Raw genomic sequence first — 26,634 nt, forward strand, 5'->3', positions numbered from 1 at the left:
TTCATGTTCTTTTCCTGTCTTGCAAGCTTGCAAGTTATTTGGTAATCTCACTAATGTCAGCGGAATGAAAAAAGTATCTAGTACATACTGTAAAGTGGTTGTCACTGAGAAGGGTATCCAGTCATAGAAACTATGCCAAAGCTGGCTTTACTCAGTAAGACCTTTGTCAGCCATTCTCCAGCTATCTGATTAATGCTGTATATGACTATGGTACATCCACACTTAGGGTTTGCATCACCTGTCTGGAACCCCCATCTTGCTTGGCATACCAATCTCCTGGAAACTGTTCAGAAATGTGCAACTAGATGAATACCTGCCGTCAAGTGTCTACCATACTCTGAACATCTTGCTTCCCTGGGCATGGTCACAAAGCTCCAATGTCTGGCAACTAACTTGTTAGACACCTACAAGATTATCTGCCATCTTTCCAACAACAACCTTGGACACCTTTTTGAATTCCCATACGTCTAACACTCGTGAATATGCTCAAACTCAAAATCAACACAGCACCCATAACTTTCAGACACATTTTTCACACTCAGAATTGCTGAAACATGGAGTAAACTACCTGCATCAGTTGTCAGCTGTTGAGATACTATATCCTTCAAAACTTCTATGTTTCCTGAAATTCACCAACAGTATACCTGATGCTCCCCCTCCTGGTTTCTTTCATTTTTTTGTTAAAGACTTTTTTCACTGTTCACTTCCTGTGTATATTCTCTCTACTATTCATGCAGTTTTGGTTACTTTTCCCAATGAGTTGTATAGTGCACCAGAGAACTGTATACAACAAGTAAGCTCATTTCTATATATACATATATACATTATTGGAACCCAATGCAGCTCTGTGGCTTGAGAAATTCCATCAAACCATGCCAGCATAGAAAACAGATGTATGATGATGATGGTGAGAATGAACAGAATGACTACCATCAAAATTCAACAATGTATTTCAACGCTCTACTGATTCTGCCAGCTCATAACTATAGTATGTCTAGTTTTAGAAATGATGTTGGTGGGGAATGACATTGTTTCTAATGTCAGGGTATTTTTAATCATTTCCTGTTTTCCTGCAGCCCTGGGCTAAAAAAGAATTGTGTATGCTGACTGTTGCCATGCATATAGACAGTGATACAAGGATCTTTGCCTGCCTTCATAGTTTGATGCACATTTTTGTATGCGTGAGTAATGATGTGCATGCAGAAACAAACTCATTTGAGTTCACTTCATGTCTTTGTGTGCATGTGCATATGTGTGAGCATGTGTGCATGCATGCAGGTGGTGATAGTGGTTAAATCACAAACACATGTATGCAAAGAGATTCACATTTAAATATATATATATAAACACAAAAATATATATTCTTTAACTTCTTTCTTTTATTTGACAGTGGCCATGCTAGAGCACTGTCTTGAGGGTTTTAGTTGAACAAATTGACCCCAGGGCTTACTTTTTTAAAGCCTAGTACTTATTCTATTGATCTCTTGCTGAACTGGTAAGTTACGGGGACATAAACTCACCAACACCAGTTGTGAAGCAGTGATTGGGCGGGGGGGGGGCGACAAACACAAAGACACACACACACATAGATATATACAAACACACACCCACAAATATATATATATATATATATATATACATGACGAGCTTCTTTCTACCAAATCCACTCACTTTGGTAGAAGACACTTGCCCAAGGTGCCACGCAGTGGGACCGAACCCAGAACCATGTGGTTTGTAAGCAAGCTACTTACCACACGGCCACTCCTACACCTATACATACACACACATATATATATGTATATATATATATGTGTATATATATATATATATATATATATACACATACACACACACATATATATTGAAATACAGTTACACAGAATGTGCACCAAATAACAATTCTAAACTTGAAATTAGCAATGCATCTATGCGAAAGAATGTTCTATTTTAGCTTCAAGAGCCAAACCAAACAGTAATAAAGTTAACCATTGTTTAAAGTGTATGGGCAGATGAGTTGTGGCGCTAGTTAAAGAATGAATATTCCCCATAAAGAAAAGAAGGAGGCAGAGGTGAAGTAACAGTGGAAGCAATATTTTTTGGTTTTCTTTATTCCAAATGCAATATTAACTCTTTTATTCCAGCAGTGATATCTTCTTATGTCTTTTTTAAAAATTTTATTATATATATATTTTATCTAATGCTTTTCGGAGCAAGCAGCCGAATAACAATGCATAAGTTTGAGAGAAGAACCGTTTTTGTTTACTTTCTTTGTTGTTGTTGTTTTAAATAAACTGCAAATACATCTTATGAATACCTGAAACAGTTAGAGCAATGTTCAGAATACAATATCAACCATTAATGACATTCAGTGCTTCCTCTTTCATTGAATGTTGCAACTAAATATGGTAAGTTTGAAAAATGGTGAAGAAAAAAAAAAAAAAGAGAGAGAGAGAACAAAAGAGAGAAAAACAACGATAGTTGTGGTGGCTAAATTCATATATATATATATATATATATATATATATATATTATTCATTATTTTAACAATAAAAAAAACAATAATAATTGGGGTAATAATGATAATTTTGAGTAAGATTGTACCACCACGTGAATATCACCAGCTAAGCATAATGGTAATAAAATTCTAAAATATTCTCCATAGTAGAAATTTGCTATTCAGTTCAGGAAACCTTGCTTTTTTTATATATAATTTATTATTATTATTATTGTTTTTGATTATATTTCAGGTAGCAATGGACACTTTTTTTCATAACTCATTTCAGTTTTCCACTTATTTACATAAACAAAAATATATGTAAAAAAATGTTAAAAAGAATGTAGGCAAGAAAACAACAACTAAAATAAAATATATGAGCGTGTTTACTTGAAACTAAAATGTTTCCTGAGGTTTTTTTTTGCTGAGCGGACATAAAATTTGTATCTTACAAAATAGCAAAAATGCATGCATGCTTGTATGTATGTGTGTACTTGTCATAAACCTCATATGTTGAAAAATATTTATTTCCTTCCATGAAGATACCTGTTTTTTTACCCATAAAGCAGACTGCAGCAGAAACGATATATAAAAATAATAAAATAAATAATAGTCTCACTTCCTTTGTGTATGTATGTATGTATATGCGTGTGCATGTGTGTGATGAAATGTACAGGAAAAAATCCTCTATGTATTTTACTTCATACAACTTAACAAAAATTAAGCAAATTTTATATATCAATGCAAGGTTTAGTTGTTATGTTTTAAAAAAAAATTTTTTTTAAATGGATATTTGGTTATTAGTTTGGATTATTTCAGCCTCAACCCCTGCCCCACCTATTATTTATTGTTTCTTTACACTGATCTAATTGCTGAAACAAGATGTTGCAACATAATGTGCAAAATATTTTTGTCATCTACCAGATGATACTCTCTCTCTTGTGTCATGGCATATTCATGCCGTTGACAAATCATGGCTTGTTCCTCCTCCATTTATTTGTTTCTCGCAACATCACCTAGGTCTTTCTCACTCTGCACATCCATTCTCTTCTTCATCCAGTTGAATATCTTCATTCTCTGCCTTCCTCTCACTCTCCTTCCCACCAGCTCAGTCTCCACCATGTAATGCTCCATTCCATCATCCTCTCTGAGAAAATGACCAACAAATCACCAGTTTCTCTGATAGTATCCATCAACTGTCTCTTCACTTTCATCTTCTACAATACTTCCTCATTTGTCACCCTCTGTACCCATGAAATTCAAGCATTTTTCTATAAAACTACATTTCTGCAGCTTTGAGTCTCTTCTCCATGACTTTGCTTATCATCCAAGACTCACATCCATCTTAATGAGTCATATGACAAAGATTATTTTGAGAGTGGAGTTGAATCGAGTAAAAGGTACTATTAGGGGAAACCTATCAGATGAACAGTTCGGCTATCGAACAGGAAAGGGGACAAGAAATGCTATTCTGTGCTTAGGATGTTGGTGGAAAAGTGTATTGAGAAACAAAAAGACTAGTGCATCTGTTTTATTGACTATGTGAAATAGTTTGACTGTGTCAAGCATGAAGAGTTGTTGAGAATGTTGGAAGAACTTGAGATTGATGAGAAAGGTCTAAGAATGATTTGAAATTTGTATTAGGACCAGAAAGCAGCCATCAGAGTGCATGGAGAATTGGGCAACTGGATTGACATTCAGAAAGGCATCCTGATGATACACATAATGAAAAAAAAAATGCAATAACACATGGTTTAGGGTTAAAAGAAAGATTTAACTCTTTCATTACCCTATTTCCGTTGAATAATGGTGACAAAAAATTTTAAGAACTTTGTATTAAAAAAACCCAACTAAATATGCAAATTTTGTACATCATTTTCTTTAAAATTCCTCATTTTCAATTTCAAATCCTGTTTCCCTTGATTGTCTCTCTTGTAATAGCTATGACCATTAGAGGGACCACATGTCTTTACTTGTTTCAATTAAATTTGGAAATAATAAAGGACTTTGTAAAATATCTTTGTCATTAGTAATCTCATGTTTGGAACATAAATTAATGCAGTTTTAATTTAGATCACTTTAAAACACTGGTTCTATGGTTCATAGAATTAAGGGTAGTCTTAGGAGGGTTGGTATCTAAGGTTTATTACTGCTTCACCTTGTTCACACAGAGGGAAGAATGGATTTAAGTGAGGCTACATAATTGTCTACTATATGTCTATCTTTCTCATTATGCAATAGACATGCGTATGTATGTGTGTGTGTGTGTGTGTGTGTGTATGTATGTATGTGTGTGTATGTATGTATGTATATATGTATGTATATATATATATATATATATCTATATATAAATAATGAGTTTGGTGATGCAAACAAGAAAATAGAACTCAAAACATTAATTTATATACATTTTTTATTAATAGTCAGCCCTTGAATCACTCTATGTTCTGCTGATTAATAATAATAATCCTTTCTACTAAAGGCACAATGCCTGAAATTTTGGGGGAAGGGACTAGTCCATTAAATCAACCCCAGTGTTTTACTGGTACTTAATTTATCAACACCAAAAGGATGAAAGGCAAAACTGACCATGGCAGAATTTGAACACAGAACAGATGAAATGCCACTAAGCATTTTGCTTGGTGCCATAACAACTCTGCCAGCTCGCCTCAATAATAAAATAATAATAATGAAGGAATATATATATATATAATATATATATATATATATATATATATTATATATATATATATATATATATACACACACACACAATTGCAGTGTTTATAAGCCATTTGAAAACACACAAAAACCATTAGATTCACTTCAACATTTAAATTTACTTTGTCAAAATATTTTCGTTGCTTTGGGACCATGACCTGTTCACTGATGAAATTCCATACAGCACGGGATTTTGTCGGTGAACAGGTAGCGGTCTCAAAGCAACGAAAATATTTCGACAAATTAAATTTAAACGTTGAAGTGAATCAAACGGTTTTTGTGTTTTTGAATGGTTTATAAACACCTTCCGTGCTGCAATTGTTTTAGTTTCAGCACATGATCTCAGATCAGGTCACTTGCTATGCAAGTACATCTCTGTAATATATATATATATATATATATATATATATATATATATATATATATGTGTGTGTAGAGAGAGGGATAAATGCAGTATGGCTGACAGGTTAAGAATTTTGTTTTGCGACCACCAGATCTTGGGTTCCATCCCACTGTGTGGCATCTTAGGCAGTTATTGTTTTTTATGACCTTGGATCAAACCATATCTTGTGAGAGAAACTGGGCAGATGGAAACTGTATGTATAGAAACCTGTTGAATGGATTGCATCATTATGCATCAAAGAAGTAAGAGAAAGGAAAAACAACCTTTAGTATTAATGCCACAGAAAACTGAATTTTCATGCTCAGGGTAAATTGCTTGTGTGTGAATGTGTATGTGTGCATATGAGTGTGTTTGTGCTTGTTAGTCTCTGTGTGTGTGTGTGTGTGTGTGTATGTGTGTGTGTACATGTGTCTTAGTTATTGGTAAGTTACAAAAATCTGCAAATAGTCTTCTAAATTATTTCAAGCAAGGAATCGATGCAATCCAATGTTGAAGGTCTGTTTTTTTTTAGAACACCAGAGAATCAATACTTTAAAATTAGCTGTTTTGGTTTTACCTACATAATCTGACATCAGAAAGGGTGGATTCAGCAAGTTTCTCAGTATCCCCTTGAGTGAAATAACATAGATTACTAGATTAAGGCTATAACGTTCCTCTTCAGAAGACGAAATTTTTTTGTTATACTATTTTTCTCTATATTATTTGTTTATGGAGAGCCATTTGATAGATTTGAATGGATAACCAAACTGCCCCTTGTGGGAATTCTATTGCTAAAAATAGTAAACTGAAATCAATCCCAGAAAAATCTAAAGAGGGAAGAGGTAGGAAGAGAGTAAGTAGTTGTAACTGTAAAAGTTACTTTGGTCTTTGTCGATGTTTAATTCAAGTAGACAGATCTGAGATCTGATGAACTGACTTAGTGCGTATGTACATATACACATATATTTATATATAAATACACACACAAACATATGGGTATGTATGTTTGTGCATGGATTGATGTATGTGTGTATGTAGTAGATGTTTGAGTGCATGTTTGTGCATGTATGCATATATATATATGTGTGTGTGTATTCTTTTGACATTCATGCTTGCATGGGGCAGATAGAATTCATTGAGGCAGATTTTCTACAGCCAAATGTTCTTTCTGTTGCCAAACCTTACCTGTTTCAAAGTAAGGTGATATTTCTCCATGGCTGGACATGCTTCATGGAAATTTAGCAACAAACCATACGGCTTCTCATTTGTAATTTTAACATATTGTCAAGACATGGAAGCATGCATGGGCGCATACATGCATGCACAGAGAGAGAAGAGAAGAGAAGAGAGAGAGAGAGAGAGAGAGGAGAGAGAGAGAGAGAGAAGAGAGAGAGAAAGAAAGGGACAGACAAACATTACAGAAAGAGAGAAATATTTGATTTATTGACCATCTCGCCTTTTATAAAAATTAAATATTTTCATTGCCATGGTAGTTGATAAATGATGAATTTGCTACTAAATGTGAGATTATTTCAACTACTAAAAACAATTCTCTATATTTTCCTTCATTTTATTCCCAATTTTACTGTATCTTGAGATATCACCATTCATTTTTAGTTTTTGCTAGTTTGATGTGTAAAGCTCTGTGACAATTCACATACAGTTAATTCTCTTAGTTTTTGCTTTCTATGTTTGTGTGTGCGTGTGTATTCTATTTTACTCGCTCACACTTATCCTGCAATACAAATACATTCAAACTTAGCTTGTTTGTTTCAATGTGACACCTTGGGAAAGTCTTTTCAAATATAACCTCAGGCTGACCAAAGCCTTGTGAGTGGATCTGGTAGACTGAAAGAAACTTATATATATATATATATATACACACACACACATGTGTGCATGTGCATATATATATATGTTATAATTACAATTTTACATTCAATTGAAGGATTACTCAATTCTTTTGGTAGAGCACATATTGTGTGTGTGTTTGTTTAACAACAATATATATTAGAGGGATCAGTAGGGGCTGGTAGCAAGTACATATTGCTGACAAGGTCCAAAAAGGCTGGAATGCACCTGACTTACAGCACTTACAGCAGCTGGATACATTTTTCATCTCCCCTTGAATACGTCAGAAGAATTCTATCTTAGACAAAAACCAGAGTAACTTGCCTGCCAATGGTTTAAGATTCTTTTATTCTTTTACTTGTTTCAGTCATTTGACTGTGGCCATGCTGGGGCACTGCCTTGAAGATGGCTATTATAATTTAACACTACTTCAGTCACCATATTATTATGTACACCAGATTATTAATAAACTAATATTTGTCAGAATTCCAATGTAGTGTAAAAAAAATCCATATTAGACACACAATATACAACTATTGAGATGTGATAGATAATAATAGGCAATAAGCAGACCTCCAATCATAGTCTATTCACATGGGACAACAAATAATAAGTTAGAATTGTATAACTGGCATAAAGTAGTATATGACCAAGTATATAAAAACTGTATAGAGCACAGACAACATATTCTACAGATAAAGTTAGTTGAGGTAGACAGGTAAGTCATAAACTACTTGATGCCAGAGTTGAAGAATATATTGCACTTTTGTGATAAAAATAAACTCGTTTTATTTGAATGTGGCTTATCATGCTATTTACTGACCAAAATTTGGTGTGAGCAGCATGGCACTAATGTATTATTTATCTTTACCCTTAACCCTTTTGACACTTGCACATCTGTCAGAGCCTGTCTTTATTTCTTATTTCTTTATTGCCCACAAGGGGCTAAACATAGAGGGAACAAACAAGGACAGACAAAGGGATTAAGTTGATTACATCGACCCCAATGCGTAACTGGTACTTAATTTATCGACCCTGAAAGGATGAAAGGCAAAGTTGACCTCGGTGGAATTTGAACTCAGAACGTAACGGCAGACAAAATACCGCTAAGCGTTTCACCCAGCATGCTAACGTTTCTGCCAGCTCGCTGCCTTAATATATGGAACGCTTCATGAATTTGCGTGTCATCCTTGCACAGGGGCCATACTAATCTTTTCTGTATCGTTCCAATTTTAGAATATGTACCATCGTAGCTAGTACGCTGTAGCTTGTCTTTATTTTTATGATACAAACTTCTAGTTTTAAATGTGATGTAAATTAAAACTGTCCTTCAAAATTTCCTGTTCATTTAAATTTCAAACACTGGCTTAATAAGAATAAAATTGAGTAAATTCATCATTATTTTCAAAATTAATTGAAACAAAGGTAGTGTATTTCACAAAAATATGTTAACAAGAGGGTTACTCTGGCCTAAAAACTACAAATCATTTTGAACTAATGTAGAGCAAGTGTCTACATGGTTTCTTGACCTGCTAGAAACGGCAGGTAAATCTTTCCTATTATGTTTTAAAAGAGAAAGGTCACATTGAATAATGTCGTCAAGAGCAGAGATTCGCACACTGAAATATATGGGGGCTCCCTTCCCTCATCATCTATCGGCAACACCAAAATGAATTAGTGAAAGTTTTTGGTGTCTCTACCCGCTTAATAACATTTCCTAGATTAGGCTCACCAGAAGCCTGATGGGCTCGTGAAACTTGAAGTAACACAGAACTGAATCAAACTGTTTTAAATGATATATATATGTGTGTGTGTGTGTGTGTGAATGTGTACTCATGTCTTGACATCAAGTGATGGCTGTAAACAAGCATCACTGTTACATAAGCAATGATGTTCATTTCCAGTCCCTTGTGAAAAACTTATCTAGCCATAAGGAAATATTACCTTTCTTGGAAACTCATGATGATAGGTGACAGGAAAGGGATTCTACTGTAGTGAATCGGCCTCTACAAATTCTGTCTGACTCATGTAAGCATGAAAAGTGGATGTTAAATGATGATGATGGTGATGATAACTATACTAATAAAATATGTTTTCTAGCTTAACCCCAAGGCCACAGATTTTGATAATAGGAAACAGCTGTTTATCACTTGGAGGACTAAAGGAATATTACTTTTCTTGAAATCAAGTGATGGTTGGTGACAGGAAGGGCATCCAGCCATAGAGAATTTATCTTAAAAAATTTTGTCTAACCCATGCAAGCATGCGAAACTGGATGTTAAGATGATGACGATGATGGTATATAAGTGTATATGTATCTGACACGTTAAAAGATATTGTGTTTAAGAGTGTAAGTCCTAAAGTGCTTGATGCTGCCATGGTAGATATAGTCCTTTATTCCCTTCCCTACACAACATACACATGAAAGTTATGGCCTATGGACATGAGGCAGCTTTTATAGCTTGTTTTCAGAGCAATACAAGCACATAAACTGTGGTACGTTGTTGAAGTAACAGATATGTGCAGCTAATAGTACTTCATGAATTGCTGATACAGCAATATATACAGTGCACTCAGCATGCTGGCATATTGACATGTTTGGAATGCATATTTAATAACTATTTAATAGCATCTCTTCAATGCAAATTGCTGCGCTAGCACCTTAACAATGTTTTGTGAATAGTTAGTGGGACTGCATACTAAACAGTATAATATGTAAGAAGTGAAAAACCTGATAAGTTTTTTTTTTCTGTAATAAAATAATACAAACAAAAATATGAAACAAATCTAATTAAATTATCAAAAAGCAAACAAAAATATAAAAAGAAAGAAAATGAAAAAACGCTGCATGCATAGATGTTGAGTGGGTAATTTAAAGCACAGGTGTGGCTGTATGGTAAAAAAAAAGTTTGCTTCCCAATTACATGGTTTTGGGTTCAGTCCTATGCATAGTACCTTGGGGAAGTGTCTTCTACTAAAGCTGACCGAAGCCTTGTGAGTGGATATGGTAGGCAGGAACTGAAAGAAGCCTAGTTTTCTAACCACTTAGCTACATCTGCACCTCTGCTATAGAATTATGTTGTCATGGATTAGGAAGGCACAGAATGATGAGTGTTAAGTATATCATGGTTTATTGTAAAAAGCTATGTAAAGCATGCAGTACAATGGTATAGCAAAATGCAAATAGGCATACTGTGTAATTATACAGAATGAAATTATATATTACAGTATCATGTAGTGAAATATGATGTGACATTCAAATGATGAAGTATTGTATATTTTAGTGCAGTGTTCTATAGGACAGTGTGGATGAAGTAGACGTGTATGCAGTACTTTAGGATTATTATACTATTGTGGGCAATGGTTTACCATGGCTAAGAAATAACACCTAGTGTTATCATGCTTTTGGTAACATACAGGATATGAGCACCTAATTTACTAATGAACTGTACTATTTATTCATAATTACTGAAAATTAAAAATTAAAATTATAATTTTTCTGTATAACTCAGAAAGAATAACATAGATGAGGCAAAAAAAAGAAGGTGAGAGACAGAGAGAGAATCAAGGAAGTTGAAAGGTCAGAAGTCAATGTTTCCTGATTAGATTTTTTTTTTGCCCTATAGCTTCATAGGAAGCATGACCTTTCACCTTTAAAATATCTTAAATAATAACAAGCATCAGCAGCATTAATTTTTTTTAGCTATAGGAGGGATAGGATTTAAAATAAAAATAAAAGAAAGAAAAAAATCTAAAATTAATTCTAAAATTCTATAAATTCAGTTTTCTCATATTTTCTATGAATTTGGAGACATTGATTCAACACAAGAATTCTTTATTTTCAGGGTGAATTTGGAATTAAGACCTGTCCACACCCCACCTCACATATCAAGTCTATGTAACATTTATGTTGCTAATGTTCTTGACATTTATGTTACTAGGCCCTTGACATTTATTGTTGCTAATGCCCTTCACCTTATGCATCTGGGAGGATCTGAAAATTCAATGGGAGCCTTGCCCTCCTCTTTCGATATAACAAAAGAAAATAAATAAACAGAAACGACCAATCAGCAGAAGGAATTTAACATTGTGAAGAATACGATGGCTACAGGGTAGAAGTTTTCAAAGAGATCACAAATGGAGAATCTCAGGAACAAGAGAACAACCTATTACTTCCTTTATAAAACTGATAAATCATCATCATCATTTACTGCAGATTTTCCCATTCTTGTATGGGTCAGATGGAATTTGTTGCAGTAGATTTTCTACAGCCAGATGCTCTTCTTGTTGCCAACCACTACCTGTTTCCAGGTAAAGTAATATTATGAAGATGACACTCTTTTACAACTATCACGTGATGCCAGACAAAGATATACACAAGTACAGACACAAACACAGGGCTTCTTTCAGTTTCTGTCAACCAAATCCACTCATAAAGCATTTGTCAGCTTGGGGGCCATAGTAAAAAACTGAGACCACATAGTTGGCAAGCAAGTTTCTCAACAACACAGCTACAACAACATATATGTAAACAATGTGAAAATATTTCTTTTCATAAAGCAACACAAATTAGTTGCTTTTTTCTAAGCATTTTCAGTTACTTTTGTTTAATTCTAAGTTAGTTCTGATTTGATTGAACATATAAAAGGCAGTCCATCCATAACCATCCCATTCCCCCCCCCCCCTTACATCATCCAATGCTAGAATCTCTATTCCTCGCAGTAATTAAACTTACCATACCTGATAGCATATAAGAAGTACTTTTTTTTTCCAAAGAACTGTTTCGAAAACTCACCTTAGATCCTATAAGTGAAATTAGGTCTATATTTTTTTCTACCCTAGGCACAAGGGCCGAAATTTTTGAGGAGGGGGCCAGTCGATTAGATCAACTTCAGTATGCAACTGGTACTTAATTTATCAATCCTGAAAAGATGACAGGCAAAGTCGACCTCAGTGGAATTTGAACTCAGAAAATAAAGACAGACGAAGTACTGCTAAGCAGTACTAATATATCTGCCAGATCACCACCTTAGAAAATGGGTCTATATTACCTACCTTAATGCATTTAAAACTTTTACCCTGAATATTTGCAGCTGAAATTGGGAGTGTATTTAATATGCCCATGTGTCTTTTATATACTGTCAAATATAGTCCTAGACTTTCTCATATATTAATTATTGCCAATGCTGACCATCACTACTTTCCTTGGGTTTGGGGTTTTTGTTTTTACCTCACTTTATATCAACCAATGTATTTTTTCTGTTTTAAGATGGTAGGGTATAATTTGAGGTGGATCAAATTGAGTCACCTCATTGAGGTTACATCACTGGCTACAAACAAAAATCAGCAAATGTTAGCTATAACGCCAATAATTTGCTCAGACTGAAGCTGCCTAAAAAGAATGTTGTTCCCATGTGATTAGCATTTTCCTGTTCAAATCTGCCAGAACATATTGAGAATAAACATGCAAGTCATTGTTTTGATTCTCACTGTTCATTGTGAAAATAATGATTTATTATCAACAAACAGTTTGCTTAAGTTATAATCAAGACCATCAGCTCTTATTAAAATTCATTAGTTCAAGGGTGCTTCTGGCTGAGGAGACACAACAATATTGAAACACCAGCTGTCCCAGAATCTCTTATTCTAATGAATTGAGTATGTTATAATCATATATATATGTTTACAAAGGAGAAACTGTTCTGTGGTAAGACAACAGTTTTTAGCATATTTATATTTAAATCTGCCAAGATATATTACAAATAAATATTCAAGTCACTGTATGCAAGAAAAACAAAAAACAAAAAAAAAGGAAGAAGAAAGGAAATAAGAAAAAAAATCTCTTAAATATTGTTAACATATATATATATATATATATATATATATATATATATATATATATAATGCCTTAATCAGTGAATCTGAAAATGTCTCAAGTATAGAGTAAGAAAAATAATAACTCCAATTTATGCAAAATCACAAATTTTAAACATTATTTTAAAATAAGTTTTCTATATGCAATGTTTTCCTTACGATAAGTTTAACTTTATCTTAAGGAACTGATCCATCTGATCAATTTAAAGCCAGATAAGAATGTTTGTCTCTTCATCACTCATTTTAAGTAAAACATCAATCTGACAGTTACACCAATTAACCAGCTTCATGTCACAATTGATATGCAGAAGCATCGACAAGCATGTAAATAAGGCTTTGTTAATGTTGTATCTCAAAGAGAATTCATCCAAGGCTTTTTTTAAACCCAATGTATTACAAACCATTGTTTGTAGCTGGAAAAACCAACAACAAAAAAATAAAAGAGAAAAAGAAAGCTGATTGTGGGATTTGAACATTGTACCTTTTGTAACCCAGACAGATGTGCTACCAATTACAGTGAAGTAACCCTGTAGTCTTTCTTTGATCAAATTAAACACTATTGACACTTCTACATCTATGTTCTAAATATAATCAAACTTTCTTGTTGAAAAGAACAAAGCATTTAATTTGATGGAAGAAATGTGGTTGCCTGCTTTAGTGTCATTGGTAGCAAGTCTGTCTGGGTTACAGAAGTAGGGTTTGAATCCTGCAATCAGCTTCCTACCTTCTTTTTTTTTCCATCCAATGTAAAAATAAACCATTAATTTATAGCTGAATTTGTTTTGAGATACATGATTGACTTTTAACATCCTGTTGAAGATTTTCTGAGTCAAAAATTCAGTCCTGTAACCCTGTTAACCCTTTAGCATTCAGACTACTCTGTCAAATGTAATGCTTATTTATTCACATTGTTTTGAATTAATCATGTATTATCTCATACCTTTGAAATTTCAATGATGTTTATTTTTGGAATGACATTGTAGGGTAGGTCTGACAGGTTGAATCTGGCTGGTTTGAACATAAAACAGGTTAAGTATTTGGACTGGATATGGCTGGTTTAAATGCTAAAGGGTTAAAGAGCAGTAATTAATGATAGAAGAAAAGATTAGAGCTTTCTCCTTTACAAAGAGAAATTCCTCATTGCCTTCAAAATGAATATCAACAAGGCTAGTACAATTCTTGTGATATTGTATGATTCAGGACTGGCTGGACAATGCAGTCTCACGTGGTACTGTGTTTCACAGGAAATTATGGTTAATACAACTGATATTGTTTAGTTAGCACTGTGCTGAGTACCCTTAAGCATCTTAATATTATAAAGGCTTAATGCAGCCTCTTAGTTTCAGCACAGGCTTTCTGTGAGAAACTCATAGAGCAAAACAATCTAACTACGAGCAGGTAACAGGAAGATATACACACACTTCAAATAGGTATGCTTTCTTATTTTACTTCTTACTCTACTTTGATATAGGTTTCACCTGAAACATAAGTCTACTTCATTTCCTTTTCCATTTTACAGTATACAATTCACTGTGCACAACTTTTATTATTATTATAATTTTCTTGTGTTTACATTTTGTCCATCACTTTACAAATTTATGTCTACTTGTTGTAACCTCTCGCATTGTCCATTTGTCCATCACTTGTTTCACTTGTTCCATTTGTGCTATTTTACCTAATTATAAGTATTGTTATCTGGATAGAAGTAGTTCAAGTCCTCAACTTTCACAAGCAGAGAATAATTAAGAACAAAAACATCTAAGAAGTTATAAGGAATGAAGTCAAACAAAACTATGGATCAATATTTTATGAATTAAACAATTAGCTTTTATTGTTTGTTGGTTAGGGTACTGAAGAAAGAGTAAACATGCTGACTAAATGCCTTTAAATATCCATTTAATTTCTGAGTTCTGAGTTCAATTCCAGCTAAGAGTGAACTACTGAAGAGAGAAAAGTTAAAATAAGTAAGTCGTACACTAGGACTGAATCAAATGACTACAAACTACTCTAAAAATGATGTTGATCAATATTACTACTACTACTACTACTACTACTACTACTATACTACTACTATTATTATTATTATTATTATTATTACTACTACTAAGGCAGTGAGCTGGCTGAACCGTTAGCACACTGGACAAAATGCTTAGTGGTATTTCACCTGTCCGTACATTCTAAGTTCAACTTTGCCTTTCAGGGTCGATAAAATAAGTACCAGTTGAACACTGGGGTCGATATAATCGACTCATCTCTTCCCCCAAAATTGCTGCCTTTATGGCAAAATTTGAAACCATTATTATCTTTACTATTATTATTATTATTATTAAGGCAGTGAGCTGGCACAAGTATTAACACCCAGGGCAAAATGCTTAGTTGCAGTTCATCCATCTTTATGTTCCGAGTTCAAATTCTGCCAAGGTTGACTTTGCCTTTCATCTTTTTTTTTTGGCGGGGGGATAAAATAAGTACCAGTGGAGCACTGGGGTTGATGCGGTCAACTGACCCCTTCCTGGAAATTGCTGGCCTTGAGCCAAAATTTGAAACCGATAATATTATCATTGTTAAGGTGGTGAGCTGGCAGAATCATTAGCACGCTAGACAAAATGCTTAGCAGTATTTACACTGAGTTCTTAAAAATCATACTCTCCTATCCTTCCTTAATACCTGTTCCCATATGCTATTCATATCTGCGCTCAGTCTGCTTAGGAGGTTTTTGTATCCTAGCATATATGTTACTTCTTTTAGTCTTTGTATTTTCCAGTGGTGTTCTCTGTCTATTATTTTAACTTCATTCCACAGGGGGAGGTGGTCTCCATTTTTCCATAGATGATCAGCTATATCCAATTTATCAATATCTCCCCATGTCACAGCTTTGCGATGTTCCTTTTCCCTTATTTTGAGGGGGCAGCATGTTTCACCTTTGTATGACCTACCACAGCTGCATGGGATGGAGTACATGTAGTTCTTAGTCATATTCTCTTCTATTGGTGGTTTTACTCGAAGGAGATATTTGTAAAGTGTTGTATTACTTTTGAATACTGTTCTGATGTCATATGAGCCACATATCTTTTGTATCTTTTCGGAGTGGCCTTTCACAAATAGTAGACAGACTGTTGACAGTTTATTGGTTTTATCCTCTCTTTTCTTCATAGTTAGAGTGGATAGTATGTTTTTGGGGTAGTTGTTACTGAGCTTGATCATTTCTTCATGGTGGGTATCGCGATCGCTTCTTATATTCTTTGCTTGATGTTTTAGGTACTGAGAAATCCCTCTCTTTACACTATAAAGACACCTGCTGAAGGCTGGACGGTAGATCAGCTGAAATGTTGTGTTCACAACAAACAAGATGAGGACAAATATCCATCAAATGTAAATAATGTACATAATTCCTCATCTCTTAAATATAGAAATACTTAAGCAGTATTCTATTTTATCAACCCCAGAATGATGAAAAGGCAAATTTTGACCTTAATGTGGTTTGATCTCAGAGAAAAGTGTGTTAGACAAAAATATCACAAAGCAATTTTTGTCTGATGCTCTAATGATTCTGCTAAGTTTACAGTGAAATGAAAAAGCAAGACAGACAAAGAAATAGAAGCAAAAAAAAAAAAAAACACAGAAAAGAAGATACAGCATTACTATATTTGATCTCTTGTTACATAAAAAAGAATTCAGTAATATGGATGTTGTGTCTCTGGAAAGACATGTTTATTTAGTTTTTAAATATGCTGAGATTTTCTAATCGTCTTTTTTAAAAATGCTGAATTAAAATAAATGCAAAAAAAAAGTATAAAGACTTTTGAAACATTAAAGAACTAACTGTACGACCTTTATTTCAATGAAATGTCAGTAGGTTACAATGTTTGTGCAATGATGCAGAAGGATTGCTTTCAGCCTCTCTGCAGCTCAGCTTTTTGCATTGAAACTGGCGCCAAAATGTATGTAGAGATAATGTGAGAAAGAAAAAGCAGGTGCTTGTAAAATGCAGCATTCAACACACACACATACACAGAGGTATACATATTTATACCTGTTGATGATATATATATACAGGCATACACACACACGCACACACACAGAGGACTGCAGACTAATGATATGGCGTATTGGAGAAGATTCACCCACCTGTGCAAAAATGACATTGGCAATGATGGTGGTGATGAAGGCTGGAAGTTACATATCTATATTTAAAACTATTACCTAATATATTCCTGTTAAGTCTCTGTCTGCTTTCCCTGCTGTCTACGTTTAGGCCTATTGCCCAAACATACCTCTGTTGTAACTAGGGCAAGCATATATCTCCCTTGCAACAAGACACTTGGTTCTCATCCCTCAATCATACTTTAACTTCTTTTCCTGGTGCATGCACATGTGTGTGTAAATTAAAACAAAATAACAAAGGAGAATGAAATCAAATTGACAGTTTCAGAAATTGTGTAAAAACTTCCAATAGAAACATTCCATTAAGCATATACTAATTATTGAGACACTGCATGTATACTTTGGTTTGCTATAACACTCTAAAACATGTAGTCCTATGCCCCCAAGTGGATTTGAACATGGACTGAACAACTTTGTAGATTATGATATGAGTACCTCAATACTTAATTACATTAATAACAGTTTACATTAAACCTTAGAGTCATATTTAACACGTTTGCATACATTTGGACATGGAAAGACAATGTATACAAAGACGTTAGGTAATGCTGTACATAACTATAATTCATTCAATGCTTGCTTAGTGCACGCCCTAGTATTTATGCATCTAGTCCACACTGTAAAGTAGTTGGCATTGGGAAAGGCATTCAGCAGCAAAAACCATACCAAAACTGACCTCATCTGTGCTGGTGCCACATAAAAAGCACTCAGTCCACTCTGCTGGGTGATTGGTGTTAGGAAGGGCATTCAGCCATAAAAACCATGCCAAAACAAACACAGTAGCCTAGTGTTGTCTTCTACTTGGCCGGCTCCTGTCAAACCATCTAACTCATGCCAGCATGGGAAGGAGGACTTTAAATGGTGATGATGATGAGACATGTTTAATGATTTTAAATATTGAGATTATATATACATACATGTGTGTGTGTCTATACACAGATAGATGCAATGGTTTAAAACAAGAAACCAGAAACAAGAAGTAAAACAATGAAGCTGTTCAAAGAATTTGTACTTCGGCACAAGATGGAATGCAGTAACTGTATTTTAAGTAGACACTTAAAGATATGAAAGTGCTATTAGATTCTTGAAACATTTACCACACTTGCAAACTTCCTTAATTTTTCTCTGTAGATTCACCTCTCACATATTTCTCCCTACTACAAGAAGAAAAACAAAGAGCAGAAGAGAAACACAACCACCACCACCACCACTGCCACCACCATAGATGTTTTAACAACCACTTTCCAAACTTTCATGGGTCAGATGAAATTTGTTGAGGTAGATTTTCTATGACTAGATGCACTTCCCGTTGCCAACTCTTCACCCCTTTCTAATCAAGGTGACATTTACTTCAGCTCTTTTCGACATAATGGCTGAATATGTTTTCATGGAATACTGCAAATGAATGACACTGCTTGTATGATGGTGTCAAGTCAAGTAAATATGAGCATACATAAATGAAATCATTTATTAATATTTAGGGTAGCAAGTTGGCAAAATCGTTAGCATATCGGACAAAATACTATGTGGCCTTTCTTCTGGCTCTACATTCTGAGTTCAAATGCCACCAAGGTCAACTCTGCCTTTCAGCCTCTCTGGGTTGATAAAAATAAGTACCAGTTGAGTACTGGGGTCAATGTCATTGATGTTCCCTTCTGCTGGAATTTGCTGGCCTTGTACAAGAATTTGAAACCATTATTATTATTCTGTCAAGGTCAACGTAGCATTCCATCCTTGGGAAAAAAAAGGGGGGGGGGCAACAAAAAAGCACCAGTTGTGCACTGGGGTCAATGTAATCGACTAGCCCTTCTCTCTCAAACTTCCAGGCTATGTTTCTGCAATACAAAGGACTACTGCTGCTGCTACTACTACTACTACTACTACTACTACTACTACTACTAACTATTAGGATAGTAGATATGCAGAATCACTACTGACAAAATATGAACAATTTGCTTGACCATTCTACACCTGTTTTTTCATGAATCACACAAGTACATTACTAACACATTGTTTTACAATTGGATGTCCCTTTGTCACTAACCCTTATGTGTTTTCCAAGTAAGGGATCTTTTATCGACTTTGAAGAGGTGAAACATGCAGATGATTTGTTGACAGAGGAAATGATAACAATATCAAATGTAAATATAAGCAAACACACAAATGCTTATGCAAATGTAAACAAACACACACATGCTTATAAAGGGCTTCTTTTGTGCGATGTGCAGTGGGACTGAACCCAAAATTATATGGTTCAGAAGCAAACTGCCCTTAACTGAACTGAAGATGGTCTATTCATGGATTTCATTCTTATGTTAACAAGAATTCTCAAGCCTTCTACTCAAATTTAATTTTGTGATTTCTAATGCCGATTACAAAATGTAAATGACTCGATATATATTTTATGCTTGTTTATTTTAATAAATTCAACATTAAAAAACTGACACCTAGAATGAATATTCTTTGAACTGGATTAGAGATCAAAACACAAACAAAACAGAAATTGCTTATTTATTTATTTATTTATTCTTATTTTGGTCTTTCCTTTTTAATACATCCAATGATAAAAGCATTTTAGATGATAATTCTCTGTGAAATTTCTAGATTCAGCACATACATATATGCCAATAACAAAAGATTACTTGGAGTAATGGTGGAGATGATGGTGATGGGGGCAAATAAATATATATATATATATATATATATATAAAAACAAAAATAAAAAAAAAATTAAAAATGAGTTTTTGAAATTACTTTGATCTTAGGAGTATATTTTAGATTAGATTTAAAAACAACAAAAAAAAGTTCTTTAAAATACCATGAAATTTATTTCATGCTCAGAAAGACACACATGCATATATATATATATATAATATATATATATATACATATATATATATATATATACACACACACACATATGATGATAATAATAATAATAATAATAATAATAATAATAATAATGATAAAATAATTAGATAAATAGAAATAAAAAAGAAGAAAAAATGTTGTTAAAACAAACAAATATAATATAAAAATTTTCTAAAATGGCAATTTAATAAAAGAAAACAAGAAATGGAATTAAATTTTTTTTAATTTCCCCTCTGCATCCTCCCGCATGGATTTTATGATTTTATAGTATTCATTCAGAGATAGAAAGAGAGAGGGAATGTAGAGAGAAACCAAGAGAAGAGAACCACACACATGCATACATGCAAACGCATATATGCATAAATGCATATATTAATAAACACAGACATCAGTGCAAACACTTCATACACATAAATACACACATACTCATATGAACACACACATGTTCATGCACACACACAGAAAGTAAGAGTATTACCTTCAAATAATGAAAGTGGAAAAAAATAGAAAAGAAAAGCAATAGAAACTTTCAGAAGAAACAAAAAACAAAAACAAAAAGCACAATAAAATAACCAACTCCTGCTGGATCTCACATCAGCTGAACAGTTTCAAAGGGCCACAGCATTACTTATTAGAAAACAAGTTAATGAATCCCAGACAAAAACATTGTCAGCCACCATTTTGACAAGATTCAAAAATGTGAAAATAGCATTTAATAAATCTCCCATTCCAGAAGAGTGATGTGTGTGTGTGTGTGTGTGTGTGTAGGATGGGGGTGTGCATGCTAGCATGTGCATGTTTTCTTTTTAAATTTTACACCTTATATAACTGACGCCACCGCCACCGCCAACACCACCACCATTCCTAGTGTTGTTTGCCATGTTTTGTGATTTTAGTTTCTTTGTCGGAAAAGTTAAATTTTAAAATTCATGACAGCATAATCCCTTTCAAGAAATGGCAATCTTCTGTTGAAATTAGTTTGAGATTACTTGATCCTTAAATAATAATAATAATAATAATAATAATATTAATAATGATAATAATCGGGGACAGCTAGGGTACTTAGGAAGGTTCTTGACCTCTAAGGTTACTTGTTGTAGCCTGATGTTAGGAATTTTTCTTTTCCAACAATCTAATCTGTTGTGTGTATAATAATAATAATAATAATAATAATAATAATAATAATAATAATAATAATAATAATAATAATCCTTTCTACTAAAGGCACAAGGCCTGAAATTTTGGAGGAGGGGGCAAGCCGATTATATTGACCTCAACTGGTACTTAGTTCATCAACCCTGAAAGAATGAAAGGCAAACTTAACCTCTGTGAAATTTGAACTCAGAACGTAGCAATGGATAAAATACTGCTAAGCATTTTGTCCAGTGTGCTAATGATTCTGCCAGCTTGTCACCTTAATAATAATAATAATAATAATAATAATAATCAGAAAAAGAAGACTCATCATTTAAGTAATAATAATAATAATAATGTTTCAAATTTTGGCACAAGGCAATCAATTTTAAGGGGAAGAAATAAGTTGATTGCATTGTGCCAAGGGCTCAATGAATCGTATTTTATCAATCCTGAAAGGATGAAAGGTAATGTTTTCTTTGATGGAATTTGAATTCAAAATGTAAAGAGCTGGTACTAAGCATTTTGTCTGACACTGCAACAATTTTACCAACTCATTACTCTACTGATAACAATGATGAAGATGATTAAAAGAAAAAAAAAGAAAAACAAAAGAAAGAATAAAGTGGGGTGAGAAGGAAATTAAATCAACTGCAAAGATGTTTTAGAAAATATATATCTGAAAGGAAAAAAAAAGTTAATTTGGACTTTTTGGTTTTTTTTTAATTCTTTCACTCTTATCAGACATTATCCATTAATATTTTGGGTGGAATTTACATCTAGAAAGAGAGATGGAACCTTTGCAGAAATGATACAAGTTATTAATTTAGGATAAAAAGGGGCAGCAGTAACATAATGCAGTTGACTGAATCAACTAGATACATCCTTGACAAGTTTGTAATATTGGGCTGCTAATGTGGGAAAGATATTTCTTCAAGTCCATTATAAGGATATCATCAGATGACATCTCAATGAACCAGGCAGCTTGATTGCAACAGCATGAGGTAACGGAAATGAGTGATTGCAAACAATGGTGGTGGAGCAAAAGAGAAAGGTGTTATGTTTCAGAATCAAATTGGATGAAATTATAGGAAGAACAGGAAAAAAAAAAAATCTAGAACAAGACCCTCCACACCAGAACTTGTGTGACAGCAAGAAGTGTCTATCTGTATATCTACCTGTGTGTGTGTGTGTATGTGTGTGTGTGTGCGCGTCCATCTATCTATCTATCTATCTATCTATCTATCTATCTATCTGTTTTTGGCAAAATTTGATACAATATCTCTGTTTGATGTGGTTAACAACAACAAAAATCTACTGAGTACACACTACATGTCTGTACTCTAGGTGTAACAGCTGGGATCTGATGTGGCCAACCAATGCAAAAGTTTTAACACAAGTGCAAGAAGGGTGATGTCACTTCCCACTTAAAGGATCTTTCCCACACAGGATTAGTTTTGGCAGGAAAAAGAAATAAAGTTGGATACTTTTTGAATGCACCTAATATATAAATAAATATGAATGAGAAAATGAAGAAAATGTAAAAAATTGATGTACAGATGTTATTTATTTAAAGACATTCAAATTCATACATAGAAATTCCTGCCTACAGCTGTTTCCACACCCAATCAATTCAAATACAGAAATATAATTCAAATTTCCATAATTGAAACCAGTCAATAGGGTATTTCATCAGGGAGAATTTCCAAAAGGAAGTTACATTATAATGTGTAAGCTAACCTATGACAAACTCAGATGTGTGTGTTTTCTTGAATGCAAGCATTCCTTAGAAAACTTTTATTACCATATCTATATATCTATATCTATCTATCTATCTATCTATCTATCTATACTTGTTTTATCTCACATGAGAGAATGAATGGCTAGGCTGATCCAGCAAGGATTTGAACTCAAAATCAGAAGGACAAAACTAAACACTGTAAACATTTTAATTTAGAACTCTAGTATATCGCTTGTTCCCCCTACACTCACGTGCGTATGCACACACACACACACACACAATATTAATGATCATAGTGAAGATGATAACAATTGATGATTGATGAGTGATGATGGTGATGCTGGTAATGATGATGGAGCATTATAAAGGAGAGCCAGCTTGGAGTGGTAAACAATTTGATGGTGATGGCAGTTACGGTAAAGAGTAGGAATGGAATTCTTCAAAGGAATGGGGCTGAACTAATTTTTAAGAAAATAAAGACTTAAAGAAAAATTGAAAATAAAAAGAAATAATGTATAATGTGAATGTATATGCATGTATGTATGTTTACATGTGTGAATATGTGCATACATGTATTTAAAAGGAGAAAAAACAACTGCCACTCATCAAGCTTTCCACTGAAGAACATCCAATCTTGTAAAACAGATTTCTTATCATTGTTAATATGGCCGAAGTCACCATTATTATTATTAATATCAGATTCTGGCACAAGGCCAGCAAGTTTAGATAACTGGATAAGTTGATTACATCGAACCCAGTGCTCAACTGGTACTTATTTTATTGACCCCGAAAGGATGAAAGGCAAAGTCAAACTTGATGGAATTTGAACTCAGAACACAAAGAAAGACGAAATGTTACTAAACATTTTGAATGGTGTGCTAATGATTCTCCCAGCTCACTTTATTATGGAAAGCTGGCAGACTCGTTACCACACTGGATAAAATGCTTAGCTGCATTTCTTCTGGTTTCACATTCTGAGTTCAAATTCCATGGAAGCTGACTTTGCCTCTCGTCCTTTCTGGGTCAATAAAAGTACCGGTTGAGCACTGGAGTTAATCTAATCAGCTATCCCATTTACTCTAAATTTCAGGCTTTGTACCTATAGTAGAAAGGATTATTATTATTATTATTATTATTATTGTTAAGGTGGTGAGCAGGCAAAACTGTTAGCATGCTGGACAAAATGCTTCACAGTATTTTACCTGTCGCTACACTCTGAGTTCAAATTCTGCCGAGGTTAACTTTGCTTTTCATCCTTTCAGGGTCAATAAAATTAAGTACCAGTCAAGTATTGGCGTTGATGTAATCAATTAATTCCCTCGCCTAAAATGGCTGCCCTTGTGGAAAAACTTGAAGTTATTCATCATCATCATTGTCATTGTTTGAAGTCCACTTTTCATGCTAGCATGGGTTGGACGGTTTGACTGAGGGCTGGCAATTATTGTTATTATTATTATTAAGATGGTGAGGTAGCAGAATCATTACTGCACCAGAAAAATGCTTGGCGCCATTTGCTCAAATTCCATCAAAGTCAACATTGCCTTTCATCCTTTTGGAGTCAACAAAATAAGTACTAGCTGCTGGGGAGAGGGGGAGTCAGTGTAATTGACTAACCATTTCCCCATCAAAATTTCTGAGTTCAAATTCCACTGAAGTTTATCTTTGCATTTCAAGGTCTTTAAAATAAAGAACCAATCAAGTATTGAGGCCAAAGTAACTGACTAAACCTCTCCCTTGAAATTATTGCCTTTGTGTCAGAATTTGGAATCACTATTGGATCTCTTCAGTTTGGCTCACAAATTTTTTAATTACCTTTTTTTTAACTAAACAGTCAGAAACTTTGTATACTGGCGTAATTTCTCATGCTGAACATGGTTTGCTTTCAACATTTTTGACAAAATTTCATATTTTCGAAGTTATTTCAAAGAGCAACAAATTCCGGGTCATCTCTACTAAATGTATTTTTCAGTTACACCGAATAATCCCTACGTTGAAATATACATTTAGTAGAGATGACCTGGAAGTTGTTGCTTTTCAATTACTATCGCAAACAGCAGTAGGGTTCTTCAGCTGAATACACATCATTGATTGGTTAAAATTATCCAAATATGACAACTTTAACACCAAATAACATCTAAAATACGAAATTTTTTCAAAATGTTGAAAGTAAACTGTGTTCAGCATGAAAAATGACACCAGTATATGAAGTTTCAAACTGTTTAGTTTTAAAAAAATAATGAAAAAATCTGCGAGCCAAACTGAGGAGATCCCCATTATTATTATCACTTTAATCGATATTACTGCTGTTGTTGTGGCTACTACTACTAAGAAAAATTTATCCATTATTCATTTACTTAGTTGGGTCATGCTTCTTTGTTTTTGTTTTTGTCTTTGGAAGAAGATAATTTATGTATAGGGATAGGAAGCTGGACACTGTGTCTGTAAGATGACTACAACAGACCCCTCCCCCACAGATCACAGCTATACAGAAAAACAAAACAAAAACAAGATATAAACAGAAAATATGAGGTTAGGAGGATGATGATTATGTTCTGTTTACTTTTGATAAGATATAACTATACTTTGGATGTAAAGTGGATTTTTGCTGGGTGTGTGTGTGTATTTGTGGGGATCCCCCCCCACAAAACACTTCTATTCAGAGAGAGGAAAAGAGACAGAAAGAATGGAGAGGTGGAGAGACTGTATGTGTTTCTAAAGACAAATCAAGCTTAAAGAGTGATTGTATGCATGTTTTGTGTATGTAGCATGCACATGTGCCTCCTCCCCTGGCCCAAACAATGGTTATTCGGCTGAAGAAGGAATTCCATTAAAACATATTTTATCTAAGACTGGATGTTGGTGGGGTGGATGTGTTGAGTAATGGTTTGAGATTTGAAAATTTGAAGTTGGTTTGAGAAAGAGACAAAGAGCAGGAGAGAAAAAGTGGGAGATAGTGTATGGAAATGAGAGAGAGAGAGAGAGAGAGAGAGTGTGTGGAAATGAAAGAGAGAGTGTGTGTGTGGAAATGAAAGAGAGTGTGTGTGTGTGTGTGTGTGTGTGTGTGTGTGTGTGTGTGTATGGAGATGAAAGAGAGAGTGTGTATGAAAATAAGAGAGAGAGAGAGAGAGAGCAGTAGTGTGATAAAGAGGGAGGGATGGAGAGAGAGAAAGGAAGTGAGAAAAAGAGAAAGAGGGGAAGGAGTGAGAGAAAAAGAGAGAGAGAATAAGGAAGTGAGGAAGAAAAACTGGAGCCAAAAAGATGATTTGTATTAAAACATTGGGGTCAGATACCTCACCCCACCACAGAGTCTTTTCAGAGAGCTATTGATAAGTCTTTCAAAGGACCTCGCTTCCTGAAAGCTAGTTTCTTTACTTTTTTCTTTTCATACAAAGAGGTCAGTAG

General features: G+C 34.0%; 1 protein-coding gene and 1 non-coding gene across 4 annotated transcripts in view; both read right to left on the reverse strand.

The window, feature by feature from the left end:
• Positions 1 to 26,634, reverse strand: part of LOC115224044 (mucin-5AC) — a 426,655-nt gene that overhangs the window by 172,868 nt on the left and 227,153 nt on the right. The window lies entirely within an intron of this gene.
• LOC115208823 lies at positions 8,602 to 8,708 on the reverse strand. Its single transcript, XR_003881269.1, has one exon. It is a non-coding gene; the product is annotated as a U6 spliceosomal RNA (small nuclear RNA).

This window comes from Octopus sinensis, linkage group LG2 (assembly GCF_006345805.1).
Source record: "Octopus sinensis linkage group LG2, ASM634580v1, whole genome shotgun sequence".
NCBI lineage: Eukaryota > Metazoa > Mollusca > Cephalopoda > Octopoda > Octopodidae > Octopus > Octopus sinensis.